This window comes from Peromyscus leucopus, chromosome 6 (assembly GCF_004664715.2).
Source record: "Peromyscus leucopus breed LL Stock chromosome 6, UCI_PerLeu_2.1, whole genome shotgun sequence".
NCBI classification, from domain to species: domain Eukaryota; kingdom Metazoa; phylum Chordata; class Mammalia; order Rodentia; family Cricetidae; genus Peromyscus; species Peromyscus leucopus.
Window position 1 is genome coordinate 121212762 of NC_051068.1, and position 12450 is coordinate 121225211.

A 12450-nucleotide genomic window follows, 5' to 3' on the forward strand; every position below is an offset into this window, starting at 1 on the left:
TTTGGTTCATAGTTCATGTGTTTCCATTCATTTGGTTATTTGTCCCTGTGCTTTATCCAACCTTGGTTTCAACAATTCTCGCTCATATAGACCCTCCTCTTTCTCACTAATTAGACTCCCAGCGCTCCACCAGGGCCTAGCCATGGATGTCTGCATCCAGATTCCTCAGTCCTTGGATGGGGTTTCTGGCACAACTATTAGGGTGTTTGGCCATCCCATCACCAGAGTAGGTCAGTCCTGGCTGTCTCTCGACTATTGCCAGCAGTCTTTTGTGGGGGTATCTTTGTGGATTTCTGTGGGCCTCTTTAGCACTTTGTTTCTTCCTTTTCTCATGTGGTCTTCATTTACCATGGTCTCCTATTCCTTGTTCTCCCTCTCTTTTCTTGATCCAGCTAGGATCTCCCGCTCTCTTTCCCTCGACCCTTGCCCTTCATTGCTCCCACTCATGTCCAGGCTGTTCATGTAGATCTCATCCATTTCTCCATGTCTTTCTTGGGGTCCCATTTTCCAGGTAGCCTCACTGGTGATGTGAGTAGCAGTCCAGTCATCCTTGTTCCACATCTAGCATCTTCCTATGAGTGAGTACATACCATATTTGTCTTTCTTAGTCTGGGTTACCTCACTCAGGATGATTTTTTATAGATCCATCCATTTGTCTGCAAACCTCATGATGTCATTGTTTTTCTCTGCTGAGTAGTATTCCATTGTGTATATGTGCCACAATTTATTTATCCATTCTTCAGTTGAAGGGCATCTAGGTTGTTTCCAGGTTTTGGCTACTCCAAACAATGCTGATATAAGCATAGCTGAGCAAGTGCTCTTGTGGTATGATTGAGCATTTCTTGGGTATATGCCCAGGAGTGGTATAGCTGGATCTTGGGGGAGATTGATTCCCAATTTTCTAAGAAAGCGCCATATTGATTTCCAAAGTAGTTGTACAAGCTTGCCTTCCCACCAGCAGTGGAGGAGAGTTCCCCTAGTTCCACATCCTCTCCAGCATAAAGTGTCTTCAGTGTTTTTGATCTTAGCCATTCTGACAGGCATAAGGTGGTATCTCAGAGTTGTTTTGATTTGCATTTCCCTGATGATTAGGGATGTTGAGCAATTCCTTAAATGTCTTTCAGCCATTTGGGTTTCCTCTGTTGAGAATTCTCTGTTTAGTTTTAAAGCCCATTTCTCAGTTGGACTGTTGGTTGTTTTGATGTCTAATTTCTTGAGTTCCTTATATATTCTGGATATCAGTCCTCTGTCACATGTGGGGTTGGTGAAGATCTTTTCCCATTCTGTAGGCTGTTGCTTTGCCTTGTTGACCGTATCCTTTGCTCTACAAAAGTTTCTCAGTTTCAAGAGGTCCCATTGATTGATTGTTTCTCTCAGTGTCTGTGCTACTGGTGTTATATTTAGGAAGTGATCTCCAATGCCAATGTGTTCAAGACTACTTCCTACTTTCTCTTCTAGCAGGTTGTGTGTTTTATCACAACAGGAAGAGAAGGAAGATTGAAAAAATCACTGAAATGAACAGGTTGTAATAACTTGTACTAGCCAAGACACTAACCTCAGAAGAAACTAAATTTATTTATCAGCAAGGATATCTTATCCATGAAAAATGCCATGGGGTTCTAGAAGTCTACTTAAACCAGTTAGATGACCTTGGATGGGAAATATGTTCCAAAGAGAAAACTATCCCTGTGATTTTCAATTAAATTCACTTGTAACTTAGTTATGAGTTTCTGCTCCCTCCAAGCAGCAGCTAATAAGAAGCTTGATAGAAAGAATCCAAAGCCTCTATTTTCCTCCAATCTGAAATGACATTGAGATAGACTCTGTAAGAGCACTACATTATCTATACAATACCCCTTTTAATACTCTTAACTTGTTTTCTCTCTGTTCCTTTTTACCATTATAGAACATTCTTGAGTTTGGGTCTTAACTGTCACAGAAACTGCTGCATTGTGGGAGGTCTATTTTGGCAAAGAATAGTGGGACACTTTGCTAAATAGCCTGGCAGATACAATCTATAATTTCTGAATGCAGTCTACAAAATCTGTATCTACAATCTTGACCTCTAGACGTAAATATCTGCAGGACTTCTCTGGTTAGATCTTACATACAAAATCCAGTATTACAACTCACAAGACAGCCACGTAAATTTCTTGTCACATTTGTTACAACCTCCACACTTTCCATGAGAGTCCTTGCTCTCACCAAGCTTCTGTTCATTGAATTTTAATAAGCTGAGCTTACTTCCCCTTCCAGAATTTTCTATTAACTTTTATTTTTAAGAATCTCAGGCCCTATTGAGTTTTGATCTATATTATATATAAAATCCTGTCCTCTGTGCCTTTTTCTTGAAGTGTTGCTATGAGAATATCCCCTTCTGTGAAGCCTTCCTAATCATTTTCCTTCATGTTGTTCTCTTTCACCTACTTAATTTAATCTATATGCTATCACTATTGTGTTCTACCTGCAACTAAAACCTGTAATTCTTTTCCTTACAAATAAAGTAATTTTTCGACCCACACAAAACAAAAGAGAAATTCCTCCTTCATTTTCCTTTCACTGCCATCCGGTCCCCAGCCGACATTTTTAGATGTATCCTCTTACGTTTTATATCAGCTTTCTTTCACTATAACAAAATACCTGGGCCTGAGTAATATGTAAAGGGAAGGTGATTAACTCAGGTGTTTGCAGATGAAGATTCATGGGTTGGTAGATGGATTTGATAAAGTCCTGGTTATACATCATAATATGGCAAAGAAAGTGGAAGCAGAAGGGGGTAACACCTGTTTTGTAATAACCCGTTCTCATGGTAACTGATCTGCTGCTGGGAGAACTGCATTATTTCCTAGTCATGACACCAGCACCTCTTAGGACGACCACCACTTCTTATTTTATTTACATTGGGGGTCATCTAACTGGTTAAGTAGTTGAAGACAGACTTTTAAAAGAGAGATTTGTTTATTTTTTTATGTGCATGGACATTTTGCCTGCATGTTTATGCATATCCCTGGAACTGGAGTTGCAGACAGTCATGAGCTGCCATGTGGATGCTGGGTATTGAACCTGGGTCCTCTGGAGGAGCAGCTAGTGCACTTAACTGCTAAGCTATCTCTCTAGCCCCAGCACATGCATTTTGGAGAGGACAGATTATATTTAAATCTCAGAACTCTGTCTCCCTTTTACACTCTTGTCTTTCTATTTGTACACAATTCAGTATGCACATGAACACACCCAACTGTTCCTTTGTTCAAGCACTAATTTTTAATGCATAAGTCTGAAATGTAGAGAAATTTTTTCTCTACTATTCTAAATGTGTTGCTAAAATACTATTACTTGTTTTAGACCCACAGTTTATTAAACATCACCCAATATCGAGAAGACTGATTTGTATTCATATAGTCTTTAATTTTAATTCCAGCGTGTTGGAGTCTCACTTAGAGCATGGTGTTCCTCAAAGGGCTCCTGTTATCTTCATCTTGTGTTATTAAAGAGCTTTTCATAAGGTGGATGCACACAAGTTTTTGTTACAATGAAGTTAGTTGAACTGCAAATCGACCCAATAGTATTATTATAAACATTAAGAGGAGTGATCTGTGACCCTCTGCATTCCCCAGGCCCCAGCTTCTGTGAAAGCCACAGGAAAACTTCTTCTGTTCTGTTAGAAGCTACCAAATACAGAAACTATAGAACACAGTGTCTCTGTCTTTTTCCCAGTGGGGAATTCTACTGGCCCCATTACAGAGTCATCTAATTAGGATCGTCGAGGCTTCTGCTATAAACTTGATCATCAAAATGGTCATATCATGTTTTGTGTCTCTTGCCACATAACACAGTTTCGAATCTAAAACTCACAAAATGCATTTGACAGAAAACTGAATTATGAGAAAACTCCAGATATGAGGAGACTGGGAAATATAGTTTTCATTTTCTAGCCTTGGCAGTAAAAGATTGCACATTAAAGAGTACTTGGGATGGAGGTTATGTGAGCCAAAGCACAGCATCTTCAAATCTCCCCTGGAAAGGCTTACTACTTACATCTGCCCTTCTTCCCAAACCAACTTGAACAGGAATGTTTGGAATCACAACCTAACTCCAAACAATACTCAGATGGACTCCCCTAATGTGAAGGTGTGCCCCATCAGAGGTATTTTCCTGCTCTGACTGACTATCTCATCTATAAGGTAACCACACCCTTTCCTTGATGTCCTTCCTATGAACCAAAATAAGAAGTATACTATAATCTACACCAAATGCTCTTCAACAGGAATAGATAAGAGGAAAATGATAATAATAAATATACATGTAATCAAAAATGAAGAATATTGGTGAGCTGATGACACTGTGTATACACTGGTGGAGATGGCATCTTTGGAGCTTATGAAGTCATTCTGGATCCCTCAGGCTTATATTCATCTGCCTCTTACCCAGTGCTTCATAGATCCCTGTCTGGGTAATTTAAAATTATTGTCTGACAAATATGAACTCTCAGAGGCCCTTCCATGTTGGAGTTATATAGTTTCCCCATTAAATTTTGATTTTAAAAAATGACAGTTCAATCAAATACACCAAGGATATACTTGACATTATATCCTTCCATGTCTCCAGTACTCACTATTTACCATATTTCCCCAGTTTATGACAATTAATTATGTTTTCTCCCACACACTACTTGTTCATTCTGATTTACTGTGATGAGAGACATTGGGTTACCAGGTTGCAGCCCAATAGATGCATCATGATGTTCCTTAGGGAGAGAATTACTTACTTGATTATTAGACCTCTAAAGCAGGGAACATTAAGAATACCAGGACTAGAAGAAAAATTTTTATGAGGGTTATGAGCTGGGGCACTGAAAAACGCCACTTCTATTCCCATTCTTCCTGGCTAGACCCTTGTATGCCATCTGAAACAAAAACATCATTGTTATTCTTGCTGCTGTTTAAAAAGATATTTATGAGCTCTATCAAATAATATAAGGCTGTTTTTTATTGATCCTAATGCTTAGAAGTAATTATAGCTTTGGTCTGTTATGTAGCTCAGCAATTCTACATAATGGAGGATAGGCCTAAAAATGAATTTGTGATAATTATTTCCTTGCTCTACTTTTTCTATAAGGCTATCTTCTTGTAGAGATAGAGTCATAAGGACATAGTAGAGTGACAAGGAAGTCCCCAAGACCATAGTGTATTCTTTAAAAATAAGATAGATCTATATGTAGAATACACCTAGAGTCAGGGTGGGTAAATTACTACTCAGTATATTATTAAAGGATGTGAAGTAAATAACACTTTGCCATCCAGAAAGTCAGTGTTTATGACATGATGCTGTAACAGAGATTCAACATTACTTTCTCCACAAGGAAACAAGGCATGAAGGTTATGAGTTGTAACATTTACTTCCAATTTTCAGGTACCCTGCTAAAAATTAGTAATTGTGTTGGGTAAGAAGGTATAAGTAAGCTACTTGTAAGCTCTACAGTAATGTTTAAGCCAATGATGCAGATACAAGCCTAGTCTCAGCTTAAATTCAAGTTACATTTAACCAATAATCTGACATAAAATTGATAAAGCATTATAAACTGAGGGATTAAATTACTATTGAATTGATGCTAGGTAGGTAATTTAAAGTATTATATTTTAATAATAGTGAAAATATTATTGATATGTAAACATTTAAAGTTTTTGCTTTGTTTGAAAGCTTGCGAGATTGGACAAGAGTCCTAGCATCCTATGATAAGAAGCCAAATGTAGTACTTCTCAAACTCCACAAGTTTTCCTTAGAGCTCTGCTTGACTCATCATGAATTGAGTGTTTAAAACTAACTCAAAGCTGGTATCTGTCATCCTGAATATTATATTGGAATGGTATAGACTTTCATAATTTGCCAACCTTATTGATCTGATACAAGGACACTGCTTGCTTTTCATATTTCAGGGAGCTGTGGCTCAAATAGTCTAAAGTTTCCACTGAAGAGCCTCAGAAAATAGACAAGACTTACCTCAAGACCCCAGACCATGGAAGCTAAACAGACAAGGAATAGATGGGACCATGGGACAGAATAAACATTAGAATGATTTGTTTATAAGAGCTAAGAAAATATAGGTAAGTACTATTACCATTCAGAAATATCTAGTTCCATATGAACATTCTCAGGAGAACAGACAAAAATATAAACAAAAATATCAGTCTAATTTATACTGTATGAAATTATTGAACCATGCATTTCAATAAATATACTTCAAATCTAATTTACTACAATGAAGGTGAGTTTAACACCTCATATCTATACCCAACATAAAAGGACAATAATCTTTGTATAAATACATCTTTATAAAATTATCTTTGTTAATAATCTATTTATGATCTTGACATCCACTTAGCAAACAGATGAAAATTGGCATTTAAATCAGTACTTTGCCATCATATCTATTGAATAAAAGTTTAGATAACATGTCTTGTTTTAGAGAATTTTAAGTGATTTTAAAATATATTAAAGTATTGGATTGGATTCCCAAAGCAGAAAATAGCATGGGTACCACAGATCACAGAAAATATTTCATTAAAAAAGTCAGTGAAGCAGCTCTCAGAATAGTAAGATGCTTCGTTTCCATGGAATGTGCTTGACAGTAAGATTTTGAAGAGATCTAAGAGTCTGACCTTTCTCTTCCCTAAACTAAGTAGACTTTTAACATGAGCACATCTGGTTTATGTTCCTAAACCTTTGGCCTTTAAAAGCTTTCTTCCAAATTCACACAAAATACCACTCAGGATTGCTTGACATGCTGACCCTTCCCTGTAGGTGGTGAGCTGAATAAAGTGATTCAGTGGATTCAAGAATTTAACATACATATACCCAGTTAGCATTTACATCATGAAGTGATTAGCACACACCACAGTTCATACACATGATTTGAACAATTTGACTTTTTGAAGTTGTAATTGTAAAATATTATTGTCTTCTAGGAAGCAGATTTGCTTCTCCTGTAAATAATTATATTGGTATCATTATCTGGCAATTCAAAACAAGGAATAATGTGTTAAAAATATGTTTTTGTTAGTTTCTTTTAAAGCTCCAATGCCATTACAAGGGAAAAAAAGCCACTGACAGGGTGGTCAACTTGAGTCTATAAATATCTATGTCCAGTCAACATTTAAAAACTCTTTGGTACTCAATTGAGTTAAGAATTAAATGGTGCATTGGCTAGGAAGATTTCATTTCTACAAGGCCCACCAATAAAACAGGTTGAGTTATTTGTGTCGACTGTAATTCTTCCTGACTGTGCCTTCCATTTGCCTTGAGGACATACCAGTTCAAAAGTGTTCAGCACACTACACCATGCATAACAGGTAATCTGCCTAATTAAATCCAATAAGGATGCTCTAAGTGAAATGCTGAAGAGCGCCTGTAACCTCTGTTTCACCCTCCCTTTGCACCGGGGCCTCTGAGATTGAGACTCCCCAGCCATTAACTCAAGTGTTTACACTTGAAGCTCAAATTCTACTTTGCCAGAATGGCTCATTTCACATTTTACAAATCTGTTTTCTCATTTATAGGCAGAATTTAATTCGTCAATGTTTCTATATTTTAGTTCTCAACTTGTTCTGATAGTGAATACGCTAATATATAGTTACATTGGCAATTCATAATGCCAGCATCACACTGTGGCTGGGCTGTGAGATTCAGAGATCTATCTAATCAGATTTATATCCATATTTTGAGTGCATTCATTTGCTATATTTCAATGAATTATTAATTAGGACCAACAATAAAATATTATTTTGCTCAGATGCACAGCAATAAGAAAGATACCCCAGAGAAATATATCTGACAGCTTGAATCAAAATGGCCCAGATTCACTCATAGGTTACGGATGCAACTCAGCATGATACATATTTGCTTATCAAAAACACTCAGTGTGTGTTTTTCTCAGCTTGTCAATGTTTTGTCAGAAGAACAAAAGCCAAACTTTAGCAGTTCAAGAAACTTCAATTTAAAGATTAAAAAAAAATGACAAATTGAATAAGGGACATTTTTCTGAAAAGATAAAATTATACTGAGAATTGATAATTATGATTCTCATTCAAGTAGCATCATTAGAACTAGAATCGTTACTATGTGTAACCAAACTGCGTATTATATTTATTTGATCGAGTTTTATTGACAAAAAATACTCCCCCTTATCATACTCCCTTGTAATCATCCTTTCTGTTCTACTCAGTAAAACATTAAGAGAGAAACCTCCTTATTTTAATCAATGGCCCATCCTTTTTCTTTTATTGTGCACATTAGCCTGACTGCCAAATCAATGCTATTCATGCATTCCACATTCCTCACAAAAGGTGGTTCCTTTCTCTCATCTATAGACAGATTTTCAGGTTGGCCTTTATGCAACATTTGCTTTTCTCAGTCTTACCAGTGGCTCAGATAAAACTTATCCAGTCTGTTGCTGGCATCTGTCAGAGGGATATTTCCGAGAAACCAATCCAGGTCTTACATAGTTCCAGGTGTACCTTGTAACTCTTCAGTTGAGTGGCCAGTGTCTAATGACAGGTCACTCACTTATCCATCTTGGGATGAAGTTAATTTTAAGCACATAGGTAGAAATAATGAGCTCCCAGAAACACTGATGTTAGCTAAACACACACACACACACACACATTCACTCCTGATTTTAGGTCTAAATAATTGGTGGTAGAGGAAATGGGTAGCTAGGGCACAACTTTTCTGGGCTAGAAGAACTAAGTTTCATTTTCTGCTGTGGGAAGACCTTGGGTAAACTCAGAATGTCTGCTTTTCCAAATGAGATAATGAAAATCACTCAGAAAAAAATAAAAAGTAGTCTGTACTATGTTTCCGTGCCAGAGATGGAGATGTGAATAACAAACAGTAGCTCTTAGATTTGACCAGCACTCCAAACTCTAAAATTTACATTTCATATGAAAATTTCTTTTCATCATGCTTACAAATATATCTACCATATCCAATATTGAAATTTGTTCAAGTCATTTCTTACCTTCAGAATGCATTTATTAAATATATTCATTTTACTTTAATTCATGGTCCCTTACTCTTATCTCTATCTGCTTCTCTGTCTCTGTCTCTCTGTGTGAGTGTGTGTATGTATACGTGTGTGTGTGTGTGTGTGTGTGTGTGTGTGTGTGTGTGTTATTGCTGGTACTGGTGGAAGCCAGAAGATGGCATTGGATCCCCCAGAAGGTGGAGTTACAGTCAGTTGTGAGATGCTCCATGTGGGTGGTGGGAAGGGAATTTGGGTCCCATGGAAGAGCAAAAAAACACTAAAGCACTGAGCAATCTCTCCAGCTCCAACCCCACCCTGTAGCAGGGTCCTTGCTGTTGTTCCCTTTGGGGTCAGGGGCCAAGTAGGCTCAGAGTCAAACCACACAGACTCTGGGAGAATGTTGAAACAACAAGCTCAGTTTATTCAGGAAGAGGCAAGCCTTATATACCCTCCACACCACCCTTGGGGGAGGTCTGATGAATATGCATCAGCTGGTGTGACATGGCTGTCTCTCATTGGTCCAGGTCATCTCCAGATCATGTTTTAGCTGCTGTTGCTAAGACCCTTAGGCAGACCCAGGCTGGCTCTCAGAAAGTATCTCTTTTACTTGGTTGGGCAGTCTGGCCCTCAAGCCCTTTAGGGATGAGTCATCCCACCCCACCCCACACAAAGGATCTTCAAAATCTGCATTTCCAAAGTTTGTGGCATGTCTCACTGCCTTTAAAGAACCACATGAAGTTTGCTTGTTTCTCTCATTTAAGTTACTGTTCATGGAAGTCTTAGAACAGAAGGCAGAAACTATCAGTTGAGTCTATGAATTCATTTAATTTTAAATTGTTTTTATGTGATTTTTTAAATTTTTTACATAAGTTTTCACATAAAATTGAGTTTTAATCAGAAATTTAGTCATAGGAGCTCAGATTATCTCATGGTACAAATCAACTAGACCCGAGGTTAGGTTTCCTCCCATAAGCAGTTTATCCATCTTCACTCAGCCAGCATGCCACACATCTGTTAGTAGCACACTTGCAGTGCTGTAGAAGCCTGTCCTGGAATTAAGTTTTATAAATCTGAAATGTTTAATGTTTGGTGGTTTCTCTCTCTCTCTCTCTCTCTCTCTCTCTCTCTCTCTCTCTCTCTCTCTCTCTCTTTCATGTTCTGTCTAATCTGGAGGTATGACTGCATTGTTGAGCTCAGTCCTGTTTAAACAGGAACCTGCCACTATTTTTTTCCAAATACATACTTTTGCTTTCACTTGCATGCCCAAAACACACATACATGCATTTTCTTAGATACTAAAACATTCAAGTCCACAGACATTCATTAAATACTGAATAAACTAAAAGTGATACCATTTATGGAATAACAATTGTAATGCTGGCCCTGACCTACTGGGCAGAAAAGCACATTTGATACAAAAGTATAATAAATGATCAAATACATTGTGATATGATACTGATGGCACCAAGAAAAGCATAACTACACAGGCCATGTGACCAAGAAGAGTGTAATAACATAAGGCCATGATAAGAAGGACATGAAGACTGTCCTGTTTGATTTAGTTTTGAACATGTAGTTAATCTGGAGAAGAAACAATATAGGAGAATGACAAAGGACTAGTCAGATAAATCTGTGGGAAAGGGCCATGTTGTATCTGGGGTTTTGTATCTCAAGATATGAGGAAGGAGTCAGGAGAAAAGCCCCATGCTGAACAGCTTTCCACCAGCATGCCTATCAGTTCCATTGCTCTACAGAAGAATAAGGATTTTGTTCTGAAGGCCTTAAGATGAACACATTGAAGAAGAGTGTGAACATGTGGCCAAGCCTGAGATTCTAGTTAGTCATAGAAAACTGCATGTGCACAAGGGATCTCTGAACAGGATAAAGTTACTTAGACTTTGTCCATTCTAAATGCTCATTGATGTAGAACTCTACCAGGAGCATAAGATGGGCATTTTGCTATAAACAAATACCAAAGGCAAATCATTAAAAGTGTCAGTAGTGGCATAATATGGGTTTCCCCTTTACTCTGTAATTTATTTTTTTAAGGAATTTTTTATTCATTTTACACACCAACCACAGATTCCCCTCTCTTCCCGCCTCCTGCCCCCTAGCCTTCCCTCTTTCTACCAACCCACCTGCCATTCCCTCCTCTAGCAAGGTAAGGCATCATGAAATTTGCAGGCAAATGGATGGAACTATAAAATACCATCCTGAGTGAGGTAACCCGGACTCAGAAGGACAAATATGATATGTACTCACTCATAAGTGGGTACTATATGTAAAGCAAAGGATAACTAGACTACAACCCATAGCTCTAGAGACGCTAGATAACAAGGAAGACCCTAAGAAGGACACATGGAAATAGATGAAATCTCCATGGGGTTGAAGGGAGCAATGAAGGGTAGGGGATGGGGGATGAGAACATAAGAGAACAGGATGGTTGAGCTGGAACAGGGACGGAGTGGGAGAGCAATGAAATAGATGCCATGATAGAGGGAGACATAAGGGGATAGGGAGAAACTGGGTGCTAGGGAAGTTCCCAGGAATTGACAAGTATGACTTCAGCTTAGATTACTAGCAATAGTGGAGACAGTACCTGAACTGGCTTACCCCAGTAATCAGACTGGTGATTACCCTAACTGTCATACTCTGTAATTTATAAAATTTGTAGTGAGACAGCATTCTCCAGAGTGCCTATTAATGCATAATACCCCAGTTCTTACACCATGTCAATACTTGTCTTCCTGTGCCCCCAAATGATCATGGGTACACAATAACCTCATTCAAGACCACAGACCACATTTTTGTCTCCTGGTTTTACATTTAATTATTTTTTAATAAATGCTATGCACAAAAGTTTTAAAATGGAATAATATAGTAATATGTAGTTCTGTTTATTATGTTAAACAATCTCCTTTGGTAAGATCACAGAAATTAATGGGATTCATAATTTTATTTCCTTGATAATAACATTTACAAGATCAATATTGCAAATGAATGTGCTGGCCAAAATAAACAGACTCTAACTTTCAAGGTTGTTACAAGAAGTGTGTTTCTGTGAACACATAATTCTGCCAAAATGAGATTGTTGGTTTTTCTTGTTATGGGTGAAAAAGATGAAGTGAAATGTAGAGAAGTGAAACATTATCTGGCTGTGGTGTGAATCTCCAGATGTCATCTTATTCCTTGACTTATATTATTTTTTTATTTTAATATTTGAAGGTGACACAGGTTTTATGTTCAATTATTCCCCAATGATCATTACTGAAAATCTTTGTTTTTATTTAAAGCACATGATTGTTACTAGTTTCATACAGATTTGGATTAAAGTTTTCTAAAAAGAGACATAAGACACAATGTATCTATTAGACAGGGTAGCAAGTATGAAAGACCATAATCAGATATTTGACCCAGGCTGCTGAGTTCCA